At 39.2% G+C, this 19,919-nt stretch overlaps 1 long non-coding RNA gene and 1 pseudogene across 1 annotated transcript in view; one reads left to right on the top strand and one right to left on the bottom strand.

The window, feature by feature from the left end:
* The window catches only part of LOC144454971 (uncharacterized), a 29,405-nt gene extending 10,974 nt beyond the window's left edge, over positions 1-18,431 (bottom strand). The window contains exon 1 of the long non-coding RNA XR_013483546.1: positions 13,793-18,431. This is a non-coding gene — a long non-coding RNA (uncharacterized LOC144454971). The remainder of the gene's footprint in view (positions 1-13,792) is intronic.
* LOC110203777 (solute carrier family 45 member 4 pseudogene) lies at positions 401-5,335 on the top strand (annotated as a pseudogene).
* Positions 18,432-19,919: the final 1,488 nt, after the last annotated feature.

Here is a 19,919-nt window from a genome sequence, read left to right as displayed (position 1 = left end):
ATAGAAATGGAGGGGGTTTCTAATGGCAATTCCACATCATTGTCACCACAAATTATAGAAAGATTGTGCTCAAGGATCTCAGATATATTAATCAGCAGAGATTATATAAGGAAATGATAGAAATTGAGCAACACTTTACTGAAGCTTGAAAAATATTAGTACTATTCAGTAAGTATTCATGCCTTAGCAAGGCATGAACAGGTGGCTAGAATTATCCATCAGAAGCTCAAATTTGCCAAAAGTTAACAGTTGAAAAATTTTTATATTACAAATAGAGACCTCAGGATATTCTTGAGAATTCAATAAATGATTGTACTGGAACTGAATTTAGACAAGGTTACCCACAGTACAAAGTCAAGCAATTTTGCTGGAGGATAACTTGAAAATAAGGTAGATTGATATGGATATCAGTAAATGTGAACATTCGGTAAGATTTGGGTGAAGCCAAAACACAAGTTCGAGTGGACCCCAAACAATATTTGGGTGAGGGAACCTCAAATCAAAAATGTTTTGGGTGGATCCAGGACCTGGGGAAGCCCCAAATCCTTTGTAGCCATCTCTGGCTTTCTGGGAGAGTTACTGAGGTTGGGGTGATATTCTGGGATCAAACAATTTCTAGTTGCATTAATTTAGGTTCAGACAATTTTAATGCATGATGAATAATAATCCATATTGCTCACTCCTCCTTCTTTAATCTCCTACTGAATTTCACTCTCATGCATTCATGTTTTTAAAAGTTTTATTGATGTCCTTTTTTTCAAATATTACAAACAGATTTACAGTGCAGATTATCCCCACTCTGTGAGAGGATGCTTGTGACAAAGTAAAGCAATTAGTCAAGACTAACAGTAAAATGACTTTATCTGAAAGTACATGGAACATTCCACATCTTTAGCACTCCCAAACTCTCTTTTTAAATTGCTTTTTCTAATGAAGAGAAATATATTTTCTCTCCCTCTCACCCCTCACCCTGTTAAAAATAGATGAGAAAGGAAAAATAAATTATTCATTACAAATATGCATCATCAGATAAAACAAAATAGAGTTAGACAGTAGCTATACATACATATATACATATATGTGAATATGTATGTGTATATATATATATTTACACACACACACACACACACACACACACACACACATATATATATATATATATATGTATGTATGTATGCCCATGTGTATATTTCTACATCCTAAATCTGTCATATCTGTGTCAGGAGGCAGACAGTATGTTTTATCATCTGTCCTTTAAAATCAGATATGGTTCTTGTGCTGATTGTAGTTCTTAGAGCTTGCCAAATTGCTCAAATTTACATTATTATCATTATTATGTAAATCATTTTCATGGTTTTGCTCATTTCATTCTAAGTCAGTACATAAATGTCTTCAAAATCGTTTTTATAACATTGTTGTTATGGTGTAAATTATTTTTCTGGTTCTACTTACTTCTCTTAGCATTAGTTCATATAAGCCTTTCCAAATGCCTTTGAAATCATCTACAGTTATACTTTCTACATCATGACTTTACCCATCGTGGTTTTGATATGTCATGGGTTGGCATAAGAAATTAAATGGAACTATTTGGGAGTTTTATAGAAGCTGCAAATGACATGTGAAGGCCAGTAGATGACACAAAAAAGTTTAGAAACTCACAAATGCATGAAATATATCTATAGTATTGTATAATATCAACATATTTTGTCCTTTAATACCGTAATAATTCAGACTTCTTCTCTGGTATGAAGGGAGGGCCAAAAAAATTTATGAGGATTTTCCAGATCAAGGGCCACACCCCTATCCCAAATGATGTGGAAAGAATAACTGTATTTCCTTATTTCTTACAACACAATACTCTCATACTCTCCTGAATGGAGTGAAGTGCTGCTACAAAGCAAAAGGCCTCTGCTGTCCATTTGATTAGTGCTGACTCAGCTCTCAGTGTTATGCTTCACTGTTGCCCTTTTGAACTTACTGTCCCAGAGATTGAGGTAGTGTAGGGAAGAGTATGTTCTAGATGTATTTTTACTGTCTCTTTGAAGTGAAAAATCCTGTTATAAAAGCCAACTGATATAATTAAAAGTTATTGCGCTGCTAGTCATTGGTCCCTAACAAATGGAAGGTCATTTTCTTTTAGATAATCTTGAATCTATTGGTATTCCCACCAAAAATATTTTCAAACCAACATTAAGAACGTTTCAAAATTTTCCTTTATCCATAATAATATTTGGCCAACTTTTTTTTTGTACTTTTAAAAAAAATTTTTAGAAGAATGTTAAAACTTCAATACCTAATAAGAAACGAGAAAGAAATATTATAAACTTAAATATAAAGGAAAAAAGAAAAAAAATGTCATGTGCATATCAGAACACAGGAGAAGATTGAAAATATGCAGTGATAACTCTTCATTTCAAGAAAGCCTACATATTAAATACTGTGCATTATATTGAAAGCTGCCCATCTTTGCTTTCTTGTAGGTTTTCTTTTCTTCTCTGCTGTACACTTTTTACTTCGTTGTTTTTTCCCCTTCCTTCCCCTACCAGCCACCCTAAAGTTACAACTGAACATGGATATATTTATATATAGGTATTGATATATATGTATATGTATACATACACATACATGCATCCATAATACATGTATACATAAACATATCCTTTCCCTAAGAGATTCTACTCCTAATCTTTGTTTTTATGTTTGTGCATATCTCTTTTTCCCTCTCTCCTAACTCTACTTTACTTCTACCTGCTACCTTGTCCTCCTATTACTTAACCTACCCCCACTCCAGCAATTTAAAATCCTTCTTGAACTCTTCTAAGAAGGCTTTTTGGGCTTCAGACCAGTTCATATTCCCTTTTGAAGTTGCAGATGTGGGTTTGTTGACAATGTTGTCAGAACTTCTGTCTTGATCTACACTGTTCTCACAATATGAATCTACAGTATGTTTCTTTTTACTCATGGTGTTTGCTTATTCCCTGGCCTTTAAAGAGATTGAGCTCTCCTGCTGAGGAGCAGAGGGCACTGACCCAAGCGTCTTGTGTTGGGAGCTTTGGGCCGGGTCACTGGCTTTGTGTGCTGGGGCCTCCAATGTTGGCAGTTGGAGGCTATTCTGCCAAGTTCTGGCAGCTCACCTGGTGTTGGGCTGGAATCAGCAACACTGGAACTCTAGGGGTAGGATTGGGTAGTGTGGCCCCTGGATGTTTCCTGCTTTTCCTTTCCTTTCATTTTCTTCAACTCCTTTCAGATGGATGTTGCAGGATGTTTATCCACCTGGGCCCCTTGAAGCGCTTCGCAGATTTTTGCAGAGGCACTGGGAGACTGATGTAGAATGCCAAGGCACCTAGTGGTTTTCCAAACTGGTTTCCACCTGTTCCCCACCCTCCCTGAGGCACTCAGGGGTCCAGGTGTTGGTGTTTGCCTGCTACACCACTTGGGTTTAAGGATCTCCTCCTGGTGTGCTAAAGTGGGGCTTTCTGCTAGCTTGCTGGGACATCTCTTGTTCCGTACTGCTCCCCTTCCCGCGGGGCAAGAGGGGCCTTTCCCATTAATCCCCCAAGCTACCTAGGCTACAGGACTACTGCACCCCATCTTTCTTCTGGTTCAGCTGTTCCAGGGTGTTTCCTGGGGCAATATTTTCTGGGCTTTCAGAAGTTGATAAGGGAGGATGAGAGCTCAGCCGCTTGAATGTAATTAATGAGGGAGAGCCATATAGGTTTTCAATGTTTGCTAATGAAGTACAGTCTGAGCATGAGCTCAGTCTGGATTATCTTGATGTGGACATTGTAAGAAGTAAAAGTGATTTTGTACTTCACATGCCTGATGTAACATTGGAAATTGAGCCAGAGATACTTTTCCTTCATAACATCAAACCCTCCATTTTTCAGGACTCTTCAAACTCTAACACTCCCCGAAGCACCAACCAGGAGCTTATGAAATGCAAATGGAGCCATTTGTCCACTCTCCTCAGGGAAAATGAAAAAGATGATATGTTGCTTGATAATCACTTGAATGAAGCCAAAATCCCAAATGGCAGTGGCTCTCCACCAAAAGATCTCATCAATGGAAACTCTAAAATGGCCTGGAAGACATCAAACACTTCAGGCTCTATTTGGAGGAGAAGGCACATGTTCTACCGCCAGGCATCTTGCACCTTTTCCTACTATGGCAAAGTAGGGTCTCACCGTTACCATTTCTGATGAGCTAATCCCATTGTGCTGATTAAATCATCCCGCAGCATGAATGATATCTATGATATACAGAAGAGGCATCGTCAGAGGTGTAGACAAAGGAACCAGAGTGGTGCAACCAGTTCCAGTGGAGACCCAGAGAGTGAAGAAGGGAAAACTGAGACCATGTTCAAACTGCTGTGGCTGTCCATGTTGAAGATGCCCAACGAGCTAAAGAGGCTTTGTCTGTGTCACCTTGTGATCTTGTTTTCAGTCATTGCCAAAGCAGTGTTTTATACAGATTTCATGGGCCAAGTCATCTTTGAAAGGAGACCCTAAAGCACTTTCAAATTCTACTGCTTGGCATGGATATAATGCAGGCGTGAAAATGGGTTTGGAGATTAGTCATCTATGCCTCTACTGCTGCTATTTGCTCAGCCCTATTACAGAAGTATTTGGCCAACTATGACCTTAGTATAAGGGTGATTTACCTCCTAGGAACTCTGGTTTTTTCAATTGGTACTGCAGTGATGGCCATTTTCTCCAACATCTACATGGCTATGATAATGATCAGCACTAAGGGCATGGTGTCAGTGAGCATATCCTGCTGTCCCTATGTACTCTTAGGACTATATCATGAGATTAAAGAGTATATGCAACACAGCCCTGGAAATTCAAGGCATGGATTTGGCATTGACTGTGCAATCCTCTTCTGTCAGGTTTATATTTCCCAAATCCTTGTAGCCTTTGCGGTTGGTGGGGTGGTGGAAGCCATATGTACTGTTCGTGTTATTCCAATGGTGGCATCTGTGGGATCATTCTTGGGCTTCTTGTCAGCAACATTCCTGGTGATTTACCCTGACTGTGAAGAATCCAAGGAAGAACATAAGGGACTGTCTTCTCACCACCCAGCTGGGAGTGGCAATACCGAGGATAAACCCAGTGTTTTAAAGCTCTTTGGGAAACAGGAGTCCCAAGTCTCAGTAGAGGGCAAGTCAGTCATCTGAATCTACCATTCTGATTTTACACATATTCTAAGAAGGAACTGGGGCTGAGTGTGGAGATGATTTTAAAGGGGGAGTGGGGGAGAAGTTACTGAACATTCTAGAATTGCTATTGCTTGAATTATGGAATAAATAAGATTTCATGCAAAAAATGTACTCAAGATTCGTTAGTCTTAGGTTAAGTTTGAACCAGTAGGCAAATGTATAAAACTGATTGCTGTCTCCACTTTAAAAAACGGGGAAAAAAACAAACAGAAAAACCCCACATTACTTACAAATGCCTACACCTTTTTTTCTTTTTTAATTAAGAATAAGACCTTTTGATTCCAACTGTTACTCAAAATCTGCAGCTATATTGTTCTGCATGTTTTTAACATGTTGCTGTATAGACAATAAGCAGTTAGGAAAAATTAAGAAATATTTTGCCTTTTTTAGATTGTAGCAAATGACACACTCCTCTCTGTATTTAAGGAAAATCCCCTTTGGCAGCTGTGTAGATCAGGAATGGGAGAGGACTTAAGAGACTTGAAGTACACACTAATTGGGAGGCCATTCCAATAGTCCAGGCAAGAGGTGATAAGGGCCTGAATGAAAGTTATGGCTGTGGGATGTAAGAAGTTGAGGGTCATGCTAAGGCTACAGTCCTGGGAACCTCGTATGATAGTGGTGCCCTCGACAGGAGAAGAGAAGTTCTATAGAGGGGAAAATTGTAGAAGAATCTTCCTAGAAGATTGATTGAGAAATAAATATTCTTCAGCCACTGCACCCATGAGGTTTTTGATCAAAATTGCAGTCTTACAAGATTGGGGTTCTGAGTCAAGTCAACAAGCATTTATTAAGCACCTACTGTATGCCAGGCACTGTGATAAATGCTAGGAGTACAAAGAGAGGCAAAAAACACTTCCTGCTTTCAAGAAGCTCCCAATATAATGGGGAAGATAACATGCAAAAGTCTATGTGCAAAAAAGTTTGATGCAGGATAAATTGGAGGTAATCTCAAAAGGAAGTCACTAAGATTAAGGAGAACTGGGAAATGCTTCTTGCAGAAGATGAAACTTTAGCTGAAACTTGGAGGAAGTTGAAAGATGGTGATGAGGAAGGAAAGAATTCCAGGTATGGGGGAAAGCCAATGAAAATACCCAGAGTCAGGAGATGTAGTGTCCTGTTCCAGGAACAGCAAAGGAGGCCAGTGTCACTGAGTCACACTGGAAGTATGGTATCAAAAGTTTGGAAAGGTAGGAAGTGATTTACTTATGAAAGGCTAAGAGGCCACGTTGACAAAGGGTTTTAAAAGCCCTTCATATCTGAACCTGGAAGTAATAAGGAGCACAAGAATTACTGAATTGGGGGGAGATCAGGTTGACAATTGAGTAGATGGACTGGAGTGGGAAGAGATTGCTGAGGTACTATAAGCAGATTCTTTGAGAAGATTTCAGCCATGGGGGAAACAAGAGATAGATTAGAAGTAGTCAGATAAGATTTATTCCAGTTTAATTTTTTTTTAAATTTTAATGAAACCTTTACTGTGTTCAGAGCTCAATGCTAAGTTGGAGGGATATAATTAATGTAGAACCACAGTCTGTAGAGGGTAAGAGAACCCAGCCATCATTCCTGATTAGAAGGAAAATCAAGATAGGCCTTACACAGGACATAGGTAGTCATTTGGGGTTTTTAACTAGGAAATTTTGTTTTGACATGTATAAATTTTAGCATACTCAAAATTGAATCCCCCACAATGTCAGAAAAAATTAATTAAAGCAATATAAGAAAGTAATTGCAACTGATGGTATATGTAACATATCCTACTTTAGTAGGCTGCAATTCCTTAAAGGACAAGTATAAGTTGTATTGTTTGATATCTTTATCATCTAAAGTTCTTGATCTGAGTTCTCTTGTCATTTTACATTGTTTTTTTATAGTTGTTTAAATGATGTATATCATTCTTTTGGATTGACTTTCTTCCTTCTGTATCACTTCATAGAAATCTTCCCATAACCCTTTGAATTCATACATTTCATTCTTTATTACCCCCTCAGTGGTCCATTGAATTCACAGAGCACAATTTGTCCAATCATTCCTCCAATTGTTGGCTACGTGGTTTCGAATTTGTTATTGTAAATGCTGCTTCTGTGAATATTTGTGTAAAAAGAGGTAGCATTTTAAGCTGGATCTTAAGTGATGGGTAGAATTTCAATAGGTGGAGATGCCATGGGTGAGAAATACATTCCAGGGATAGGGTAGCATGTAAGCAAAGGGGCATTTGTAGGGATGTAAGTAGTCCAGGTTGGCAGGTGTTTAGGATCTATGGAGTATTGACTGTAATCTTTGTAAAGACAGGTGGGAACAGGGCCTATTGTGGGGAAAGAATAGGCCCCTGCCTTAATAGACCTTATTCTGTCATTTCAAGATGAGGTTTACAGATTTGAAACAGAGAAGAGAATGTAACTTTAGTTCATTTGTCATTACTTGCCACAAAGATAACACAGATCAACCAGCTGTCAAAATTGGCAAATTTGTGCTGCAAATCTTAGAGGATAGACTTAGCAGGGATGAAAATGGTGCATTGCTGCCCAGACACAGACAAGTAGAATAGATAACCTCCAAAATGTCTTGCAGCCCCAAGGGTCTAACTCAAATAGGTTTTGCCTCCACAGAAAGTCACCCAAACCCAGTTTGAAGGCACCAAGCCTCCCTGGAGAGCTAGCCTCACCCATCTCTCAGTGCCTGCCTACCAAGATGGAGTCCCTGGGGAGCTTGTACTTGACACCAATCCCTGCCCTTAGAAAGCAGCCTGGACTCCTTGGGTGACATCATATTGGATTCTGGTTCCAAGACTCGCTCAGCTGGAAGGCATACCACACAGACAATTGACATCACAGTGCTATCCAGGGTGACGAGAAGAAAGGGTGATGAGAAGAAAGGGTGATGATTTTGGACTGGGGAAACTAAATTCAGGTGCCTCAAGTGGGTACTCATGTAATTACTTTCTAAATAGTTCTATTAGAATGTTAATTCCTTAAGGAATTAACAAGGATCAAATGAGATATTTGCATAGCACCATGCTTGACACCTAGTAGGTGTTATATAAATGCTTAGTTCCTTCTTTCCCTCCCCCCTTCCTCTCACTTTTGCCTTTATATCTGAGTGCCTGGCTCACAGTAAAAGATGCTCACATATCCTTACAAGAGCAGAGCTAATTTATTATCCCCATCTGATATGTTATGAAAGTGAGGCCCACAGAAGGCAGAAGGTGTGCACAAAGTCATGTGGTAAGCTAGCATTAAAACTGGTAAAACTCAGGTCTCCTGACTCCCCCATGCTTTGCTGTGTTTACCTCATTCAGTCTCTAATGAAAGAAGATAGAGGGATGGGATGAATGAAATGATTCTAGCTCCTTTTAGAATATCTTTTATGGATGAGATGTCATTGTCCCTCCAAAGCAAGTTGTTGCACCTGACAGTGGCCTGACCTTACACACCCTCAACCCTGGACTCCATATTTTTACAGCAGCTGGTATGACTTTTAGAGTCATCTCTTTCTGGCTCAGATGGGGAAACAGGATGGGTAGGCCTTCTGTACGCAGAGCGCTCTTTGATTACAAAATTGAAATATGGAAGATAGTTGCTGACCTCAGGAAGCTTAATCTTAAGCACATTTAGGGCTAGTAGAAAGAGAATAGAGAGTCAATAAACCTGACCTAAAATCCCAGCTCTTCTGTATCTGTGAAGTTATCAATGTAAAACATTCTACACAATGTAAAGGATTATTCTTATTAGCAGATGTTGCAAAGACTGACAAAAACAAGAATGTCTACAAAGGAATGTAAACCTAAGGGCTAGATGAGAAGGTCCCACAGTAAACAGGATCTAAACTTGGCAGGGTCAATCAGAATAGGTTGGCCCAGGAGCAAAAATAGTGAAACTAAATGATCTCTGTAGAGATTTGGGCTGACCCAACCTCTCCCCCAAGCTGTAACTTAGCCGTCCTGTCTTTCAGAAGCTGGACACAGATGAACCTGATATTTCAAATTCATCCTTCTACAGCACAAGTCAGCCCCTGCCTCCCAGCATGACCTTCATGGCAACCTTTGCTCTGCATCCTCATCTCTGTCCCTGGCTAACTGTCCCTCCAGGGGAGAAGGATGGTGTACAGAGAGGGCTCACAAGTCAGCAGATTCCCCCCAGGAGACCAAGCATACAGACTAACTTAGGCTGCCAGCAGTCCCAGCATCGGGAAGCTGTGTTATCTACTCACAACACTTTGGAATATTTTTAATCCTGAGCTGCCTTGTCTTACTGCTTGACATACTCCCATTAGCCTCCTGGCCAAGCCAGTATGCGCTCAGGGACTGCATACTAAATTTAAAATCAATCCATGGCATTCATAATTGGGATGCTGAAAAAAAATCACACTGCTAACCTGGTATTCCAAAGCATGTGTCCCTTGCTACCCATGGGATCAACAGATCCTGGGGTCCTAGATGTCCAGTTAGGCTAACCCTCTCATTTTATATATGATCAAACTGAGGCCCAGAGAAATGAAGTTACTGGCCTGAAGTGGCACAGGTGACAGGGCTCCTATAGAATTCAAAGTTCTTGAGAGTAGGGGTTGTTTTGGGCATTTTTTTGTCTTTGAATTCTCATCACCTATCAGTGCCTCCAGACACTGCTTCATAAGGTGCTTCTGATTAACAGTGTGTGGCATAGTCACACTTTGAACTCAGGTCTCCTACCTCCAAATCTAGTTTCCTTCCACTGTGAACTATCTCTTTGGGTTGTTTCCTCACATTAGCTTAGGTAATCAAAAGCAGACTTGACAGAGGCTCAGGATTAATTTTAGGATGCCTATTCCTGTGTGTGGCCCCAGGTATATCTCTTCTTCTTCTAGACTCACTCAGGATAATAACCAATAACCTTTAGTAACTTGCCTCAGAACCTGGAATTTGAGACATTTGCCTTTTGGTCTTGCCACTCTCTGGGTCAACTGGAGGCACTGGGGGCTGCTGCTCCAGTCTCTTTCCCTGGGCCTCTCTCACCCATATCCAAGGAAGAAGGCATGAGTATTTATGGGAAGGGATTTGGGATAGAAGGAATCCCTGGTCTCCTCACCAAATTTGATCATCTCTGGGGCTAAATGGATCTAGGGCACATCAGGGAGGCAAAATGTTTAATGTAGAAAAGCCAGCTCTCTCCTGGGCCCTGCCTTTTTCCCATTCCATACCTCTCCTGTACATCACAAGCCAAAGCAGCCTCTACATGGGCATTGCCAGGATGAGCCAAATCATCCGGATGACTGGAATCAAATTGTGGAACTGCAGCAGTATAACTGTGCCTGCCTCCCCCACCTGAAGACCTGTTACCCCTTAGAGTCTAGGATGAGACTGACACCAGTGGTCAGGCCCCCCATACTCTCCTTCATACACACCCCCAGCTACTTTAGAGCCTGGCTTCTCTCCCTCCTTCTTGGCCACTTTCATCAGCCCAGCTTTGTACAATTTTGTCAGCTCTGTTCTTGAGCCCTTTTGGCTCCCCAAGGTGAATACAGAGCTCAGAGGATCAAGCTCCCTCTCTGTTCCTTCCTCTCCCACATGCCTGGATGAGCTTATGCCTAGACAGGATATTTACTCCCTCACTTATCCTTGCTCTGAGTAGCCATCCCCACTTATCCTTTCTACTGAGTGTTCAGGTAAAAATTTCCATGGCAGAAACTAATCATATTTGTTCTTTGTTCATGGGCTTCCCAGGCCAGTTTTTTTTTAACCTTACAGTAGGCATTTCAAGTAGGATAGGAGGCCTTGAGTGGGAAGATTGAAGTTCCTTAGGTCAAGTATGGCAATCACACAAGGGCTCTAGGAGCCACCCCTAAAGCTTCAGCCCTGTTACAAGCTACTTGCCTGTTTCACATCCACCTTCTCTTTGTCCCATGCTTCCTTCAACCTTCCATGAGCCTGACCACCATTACAGAAGAGGAGACCCTTCAGCAAGCCACCATGCAGCTGGCCCAGATCAAAGAGTACAGTGCTACCCATTGCATCCCCCCAACTATCACTACTCAGCAGCACCAAAAGTATGTCTCCACTGAGCCTGACTAAGGCTTTGGCACCCCTGAGGTACATGGTCCCCTGTGCCTCAGCTCCCACTCTTAGATCTTCACAGTGGTTGGGATTACCATCACCTCTTTACAGCTGATTAGACTGAATCCCACAGAAGTGACATGACCAGCTTAAACTCACAGAGGAAGTTGGTAGTAGACCATAGCTTAAGGCCCCCATCTCCCCAACTTGCAGCTCAGGGCTTTCATAGAAAGCTAGGGCATGTATCTTTTTTGTGTTGTCATGGGACTGTCAACTTAACTGAACCTCTCAGCCTGTGGAAGATGGAGCAGAACAGATAGAGCAGGCAAGAACAACTGTGCAGAGACTAAGACAGAAGTTTATTTTCTATAGTGAGGGGAACTAAACACCTGTGCTGGGGCACCTTTAGCGGGGGACCTGCTTTACTGTGGGCAAATCTCAATACATATAGCAATGGCTACACAGTGAGCTGTAGCCCTCACAATGAGGGGTAACAGCAACAATGAGAAAAGTTTAATTCATAGCAGGGCTTGAAAATGGGTCTTGCAGATGCTTGTCTGAGCTCAGAGAACACCCAGGGCTGGTGTGAAACAATTCTGGGATTTTGCTGTGGCTGAGTTCATCCAGAGGGTGAGTACAAAGGATTGTTGTTCTGTCAAGCTCAAGGCACAGCTTGCTTGCTGGGCCTTAGCTCTAGAAAACAGGGTATCTCCTAATAGTATCCTGACATTTCCCCCATTTGTTCAAAAAGAAGGGGTATAAAAAACCCCTCCCCTTCTGGCCAATAAAGGAGAGGCAGGTATAAGCCAAGATGCCACAAGGAGACAGATGGGCTAGGACAAAATGTTGAGTTGAGAGACAGCTGTAAGCTTAGGTTAGTGTGCCAGCAGCCAGTGTGATGTGTGACAGAGTGGTGAAGAAAAAAGGGAAAGGGAACTGGAGAAAGAAAAGTCAGGCTAGGCGAGTCTGAGACTGATGCTCATAAGACTAGTTTATTTTCAGGTGTTACAAGATTATATACTACAGAAAACAGCTTTGTACCATGAGAAATGATCTACAAGCACTAATTAGTAACATAAACAATCTAAGCAGCTAAAGATCCTCGTTTTCTCATGAGAAAATAGGTTTAATGCCAAATTTTATATCTGTTGTTTCCCTGCCCAGTTCTTAGTATTGTCTACCCAAATCAACCACCTGGCCTCAAGGTTGGGCATGAGTGAGAACTTAGAATCAATAAACCATAACAAAACAGAGCTAGGGCAAGAGTCATGGGAGCGTTTATCCCGAGGTAAGCCTCTATATGTACTGACCCCTAAAGTCTATAAGGATTTAGAGATTTTCCATAAGGACCTGGCCCCCTACATCTCCCCCCTTTTCATTTGTTAATTTAAGTTCGTGCAATTGACTCATTATTGGTTTGATGGTAGCATTTATGAATCTTAAAAATAATGGGAAACAAAAACAAAAACAAATTAGGCCAATTCCGTAGGGGAGCATATGCAAAAGCAAGGATACACTTGAAAAAGGTGAAAGTTGGTGTAATGTGGGCAGGATAATATTAGCTACTTTATTGGGGGTAAATCCCAAGGCAGGGACTGCTTGCAAAGTTGGAAGTAATATCATGAAGTGTATTAATATTGAGGGTAATATTAGAATTGTACCAGACCCTGAATAGGTGAGCACATATCTTAACCCATGAGATATTAGGATCTGAAGCATCACATCACAGGGTAGCAGGGTAACATAAATATATGAATATCTATAATCACATTGCAATAGCAACCTTGTTTTCAAGGTTTCTAACTCATATCCTAAATACAATACTGATTGCTCTAATAAATTGACTTTATACAATATATCTCTATCAATAGCTTCTTGTGTTTTAAGTGCTAAGCTTATATTTTTTGCTAAGTCATTTACAAAGTGTGCAGTTTCAATTTCAGATTGTAGCACAATAGATGAAACAGTAGTAGATACAATAAGAGAAGCAACAATGATTAAACCAGTAATAAGGAGACCAATAAATTGTTTTGATTGACTTAAGGAGGAAATAATAAGTTGAGGAGCATGTTCATCAGAGTTCTGGAACTATTCATGTGAGATGTTAGTAGGGAAAATAGCAAATGATGATTGTTCTACAAAAGTACAATATAGTCATTATTATCAATACATTGTTTGAGAGTACAATTGACACAAGTAACATTCTATTCAAAAGTATTATTAGATTGAGTAAAATTTACATATCCATTAGACAAACTGGCATTAAAAATGATGTAACAAGAAAAAGACAAGGTTCAGTATTGTTGCTAACTTTTGTAAAACATATAAGTGTCCTAAATGCTACAGATTTGAGGGTAATTGTAACATTGGCTCTGTCCTAGAGAAAGGGGTATTCTTGTCCTCCAAATATATGAGTGTTATTAGTATATATAGTCCCTCCCCAATTTGTCCATATATGTGAGGGGTTGTAACCAGGGTGGAAAGGGAAAATAAATCCAGTGCTGAGTACTGTGTACATTACACACTTGAGCAAAAAGTAAACCTACCGTTGCTAAAAATACAAGTTCAGGAGTCTTCCATCGCTCGATGAGAGGGAACTTTCACTTGACCCCATGTGGGAAGGCGACTTGTCACTGTAGATTGGCACCTTCTGCGCTTTCCCCGAATCCTCATACTCTGCATTCGAGCTGTGAGTTGTGGTACACGTTCAGATATTTTTCTCCAGTACCCAGACAGGTTTATCAAAGTTTTCTGAAAAAAATACAAACATACCCTCGTCCCCACATTAGTAAGGGATCCAGGCCTCACATGTTCATTTTTCTCAAGATGTTTTTCGGCTGGAGTGTACCCATCTTTGTTAATATTTTAAAAATTAATAGCCAATTGTTGATGAGGGGTAATAGCCCAGATACCCCCTTTTTTGTTTAAGAAGAATAGTTTTAATATCTTTGTTTTTAATTATATAAAATGCTTGTGATCAGAGAAATGTTATAAAAAGCATAAAAGGAAGAAAATGTTTTGCTAATGTAAGCAGGAGCATTATCTGTTTTAATTTGTTTAGGTATAACCATAACTGAGAAGGCTTGTAAAATATGGCTGATTGCATGTTTAATTGTTCCACTTGTTTGTAAAGTGGCAAAAGTGAAAGAAGAAAAGGTATTGTCTATAACATGAATATAAGAAAGCTTTTCAAAAGAAGGCATATGAGTTACATCTATTTGTCAAATATGTTTGGGAGGAAAGCCTCTGGGATTAATGGGAAAAGAAGGAGAGTTAATAAAAGTGATACATTTGAAACAGCCTTAAAAAAATTATTTTTTATACTATGTTTCTAATACTGGAGGAGTTTATTAAAAAATAGTCACAAAATGTTATCCTGTCTACAATTACAGTTGTTATATTGGCAGAATGTAGCTAATAAAAGGCCTAATAAAAGCTTAATAAAAAGTTAAGTGGCAGCATTTTGACGAAACTGGAAATGAGAATTAATAGCTTGTTGTATGGTAGTGGTTAAAAGTGTTGGATAGAATTATAGTTGAGAATCAATAATGGTATTACTTTCAGTAAGAGGTCTGGACAAATTAAAGTGTACTCGCATGTGGGTAATATAGATAGGGTGATAACGTGAATGAAGTAAGGTTTGAAGTTGTTGAAAAAGTATATAATTGTGTATTAGTAACATATTTTAACTTTGCAGTCTCTATATTTTGAGAGACAGAGTATTTGCTATCAGAAACAACGTTAATAGGCTCAGTAAAATCCTGAAGTAATAATATAAGAGCTGCTAATTCAGCCTTTTGTGCAGAAGAGTAAGGTGTTTGAGTTGGCAAGATATAATATCCTGCCATACCTGTGCTTGATCCATCAGTGAACGCAGTGGGTGCTGAAGGAATGGGGTTAGATCTAAAAATTTTTGGAAATACCCATGAATAATTAGTAAAAAAAAAAAAAGGTTAATATATTGAGAGGTGATAAGTAATTATCAATATGGCCAGAAAAAATAGTAATAGCAATTTGCCAATCCTCTGAAGAGGAAACAAGAGTGTCTATTTGTTTTTTTATTATAAGGTTGATGAATAACAGAAAGTAAATTTCCTGTAAGTTGAAGATATCTTTTATGAAGTTTTATTATTAGATAAGCTACCATTGTAGGATAAGGAGTTATAAAATTGGGGAATTGATGAGGGAGGTGAATCCATTCTAAGACTCCAGAAGATTGAAATAAAACTCCTGTAAGGGACACTGGAGTACTAAGAATAGCACCTTGTACCTCTTCATTTAAAGAAATACAGGTGAGTTGAGCTTCAGAAATTTTCTGTTCGACTAACTGAAGCTCCTTTTTTTGCCTAAGGAGTTAATGTCCTAGGGGAATTTAGATCAGGATCTCCTCTAAGTGTGAAAAAATGATTAGTCAATTGTTCTGTAGTAATTTGGAGTGCTGGTCGAAGCCAATTAATATCCCCTAAGAGTTTTTGAAAATCATTAAGTGTTTTTAAAGATTTAAGGCATAAGTGTACTTTTTGTGGCTTCACCATTGTTTCAGTGACAATATGGCCTAGGTAGGAAAATGGAGATTTTTCTTGAACTTTCTCTGGGGCTATAATAAGCCCATATTCTTGTAAAGCTAATTGAAGCTGAGGTAATAAATGTGTGAGTTCATTTTTAGTGGAACAGCTACAAAGTATGTCATCCATATAGTGTATTATTTTTGTGTTGGGAAATTTTTTCCTAATTGGTTGTATATCTTTATTAACAAAATTTTGACACATTGTAGGGCTGTTTTTCATGCCTTGAGGAAGAACTTTCCATTGAAACCTGGTTGCAGGTTGTTCTACATTAACACTGGGTATTGTAAAATCAAAGCAACATTTGTCGGCTTCTTGCAATGGAATAGCAAAAAAGCAATCTTTTAAATCAATAACTATCAAAGGCCAGGAAACAGGAATCATAGTGGGTGAGGGGAGACTGGGTTGAAGGGCACCCATAGTCACCATAGTGTCATTAATAGCTTGGAGGTCATGAAGCATCCTCCATTTCCTTAATTTCTTTTTAATAACAAAAACAGGTGAATTCCAAGGACTTATAAAGGGTTCTGTATATCCTTCTAAAAGTTGTTGTTTGATTTAATTGTTTTAATGCAAAAAGCTTCTCTTTTGTCAAAAGCCACTGTTCCATCCAAACAGGCTTATCAGATTTCCATTGTATTTTATCAGCTTTATGGATAGGAGAAGCACAAACAGTGGCAGCCACTGTAAATTTTGGGAGGGGGGGTGGGAGAAAATAACAGCTCCCATTTGATGTAAAATATCATGCCCCCACAAATTAAGGGGAATTAATTGGGTTTCAGCTATCTGTTATTCTATTAGTTTAAATTCATCTTTTGTTTGAAGTGTAAATATTCTTAGTGAGGTATCTGAGGGTGGTAAAAAGATTAAATAATTGATTAGTGGTGATCTGTGAGGCAGGCTGAATCTAATTAATATCTTTAAGAAATTTTTTGAAAATTATTAAGAGTTTTTAAGGAATCTTGCCTAATTTGTAATATTTTGGGGGTCTAATTGTAGACTATGAAATGATATGTCTAAAGTAAGCAAAGGGTGATTTCTTTTGTACCTTTTCATGAATTGAAGGGCTTGTTAAAGCTTAGGCATTAATAAGGAGAGTTCGCTAGTAGTAGAACAACTGCTAAGTATATCATCCATATAATGAATTATTTTTGTCTGGGAATATCTCTGCCTAACAGGTTTGATAGTGTTATGAACAAAATTGTGACACATGGTGGGAAATATTCCTTCTTAAAGGAACACAATAGGGAAACTTCAAATACTGATTTAATGGAGATAACTATACTCAAATTCAAACTCAAAACAAAATTAGTTATAGTCCAAATGTTATACCGAGAAATTAGCGAGTTAGACCCAGACTAATTTAAATTGTAGACTTTATTAGCGCGCGGCTGCCAGAGGTATTCACACCCAAATCAAGCAGCCCCCATCAGGGGTCGAGCTAGGGTTTATATAGGGAGTATACAGGACAGGGAGGGGGATGGATCTTTGAAGTCTGGCAATGCTCTGCAACAAAGGAAAAAACTTTCTCACAATGGAGGCTTCCAGAGATATGATCTGAGGGCTGGGGCCTGAGCAGCCAGATAAGGGTCGTGCTAAGGAATTTGGAGGCTTCCAGAGATATGATCTGAAGGCTGGAGCCTGAGCAGCCAGATAAGGGTCGTGCTGAGGCCCATGCATGAATACTGCTAGGCACAGTGTCCTTGGGCTGGGGAGTGGTTGTCAGAGATAGTGTTTCTGAGACTAGGGAGGCATTTTTGGGGCAAAAGTATAAGCACAAGCATCCGAGCACCCCATCTTTACAGGTCAGGGATCACACAAACCAGACCAGGTGTCCTGGTTTCTGGTATAAACATAATTATCTAAAGCCATTATATTGCAAGTTTTCTTATCCATTTGCGTTGGAGGTATGGGCTGTGCTTAAGCTATGCAAGAGTACATTTCACTATTGTTTAGATTTAGGAGGAAAGAGGTCTAGGGCAAGATTAAGCAGCAACTTCTGCTTTCCATGGCCTAAAGGGTCCTACTGCCTAAATGGTAAAATAATGTTCTGCATTACACTAAGAGTCTTTTGCCTAAAACAGTAAGTTTCACTAATCATGGCTTAAAGCCAGATACAGTTAATTTTATTCTCATGGAGTTGCAATAAGTAATAAAGATTTAGTAGGACTCACATATATAAGAGAATTCACTTAACATCCTTTTTTCTCAAATTTAAACTTGTTCTGGTGTAAAAGCCAATTATTAGAAATCATTTCTATCTACTGTACATAAAGTTGCAACTTCTCAGTAAGCCAAATTAATTATTTAGGAACTCTATAATGCAAACAAGTTTTTTTCTCAGGGCAAATTACCTTGCCCACACAGATGGTTTCTAGGGACCTTGGCGAGTTTACAAAGTAAGGGGAATTGCCTTGTGCCCCTCCTTTTCACTCATAAGTAATTAACAATTCTAGGTTTTAATATTAAAACAGCAACTCCAAAAAATTAATTAATAATCTGGCAGTTTTCATAAGTGGTAGCCAAATTGTTTTAGCTATAAGCTGTTTTTTAATTACAGGTAAAGATGAAAATACCTGATTTTCTAATTGACAGTTATAAAACAGTATAAGACAAGATTAGCAGGCCTTTACAAAATAATTTAACTGGTTTTACACAATTTTCCCACTATCTTTTGGTTTCTTTTAGTTCACATTTTAATAACATCCAAATTATGAAAAGATGATTGACATAACTGATACAAAAGTTTACCAGTTGGAAAAAATACTAGATTTTTAAAACTTGAAACAAACACATTACCAATAGAATGAACTAAATTATCTTTTGGTTGTGTTCCAATACATAAAAACTTGTATTTTTGATCTGAGGGGAAAAAATTCACCCTCCTTTCCTCTTTCTCATCCTCTCTCCCTCACCCCAACCCCGGCTGAGTTGGGCGCCACAACCCGGCCAAAGCTGAATGCGGAAGAGGGGAAGAGAAAATTTTCCAACAACTTGTCTTTCTTATCTTATCTTTCCATCCACATTCAAAAACTTGGCCAGAGTCCAGAATGTAAAGAGAAAGATAATTTTTTTCTAACAATTCCCCAAAAGTTTCCAAATCGTTTATTCTCAAACCCTCTGTTCACACTGTTCATGCAAATAGATTATGCTTTTCTTTCTACCCATACTTCTCTCATTCCTGCATGCTTAAACTTTCTTGCCTTTTACCAATCATATAACCTAAATAATACAGTATTTTTTCTCTCTTTCTCCCTCCCATCCACCTGCTCCTGGGAGGTGGCTGGTATTAGGGAGGGAGAAGGGGAGACAGAAAGTGGAATTTCAGAGTCCAGCTACAGCCCCTGGAATGCTATTCTTACTGACTAGTTGCAAAGGTTATCAGATTACACGCGTGGACACTCCACTCATACCACACAGATGAACACAGAACAAATACAGAAAAAATATGACAGGGAAAATTCAAAAGCTCAGAGGGGTTTGTTAGAAATTCCTTGCACAAATCAAATAATATTTATTTTTATTTTTATTTTTTTCTTTTCATGGTTTTCCAGATGTTATGGAAACCAGGCAAAATTTACCTTAAGATCTTGGAGAATGAGTTTTCTCCAGGGAGAACACATTTTAACCAAATGAGAGGAAAGTAAGCTTGAAGGTGTTGCTCTCTATTTTTAAACTGAATCTGACCCATTTTAAAGGACAGCAGAGAAATCCCCGAATAAGCCTAGAGTTGTGTTTCTTTCAACACGAGTAAATCCCCTTACCTCTTCCCATAGTTGTAGTGGAGTTCTGAGTCAGTAAGGTGCCACTGTGTCTCTCTTAATCTCTTTTACTGCCCTGGGGTCTAAAACTTTCCCATCCAAGGATTGCGAGTCCCTGTTTGGGTGCCAACTGCCAGCAGCCGGTGTGATATGCGACAGAGTGGTGAAGAAAAAGGGGAAAGGGAACTGGAGAAAGAAAAGTCAGGCTAGGCAAGTCTGAGACTGGTGCTCATAAGACTAGTTTATTTTCAGGTGTTATAAGATCATATACTACAGAAAACAGCTTTGTACCATGAGAAATGATCTACAAGCGCTAATTAGTAACATAAACAATCTAAACAGCTAAA

This window comes from Phascolarctos cinereus, unplaced genomic scaffold (genome assembly GCF_003287225.1).
Source record: "Phascolarctos cinereus isolate Bilbo 61053 unplaced genomic scaffold, phaCin_HiC Scaffold_8;HRSCAF=390, whole genome shotgun sequence".
Lineage (NCBI taxonomy): Eukaryota > Metazoa > Chordata > Mammalia > Diprotodontia > Phascolarctidae > Phascolarctos > Phascolarctos cinereus.
The sequence above is the reverse complement of the archived record's forward strand: the minus strand, read 5'-3'. Positions and strand labels throughout refer to the sequence as shown.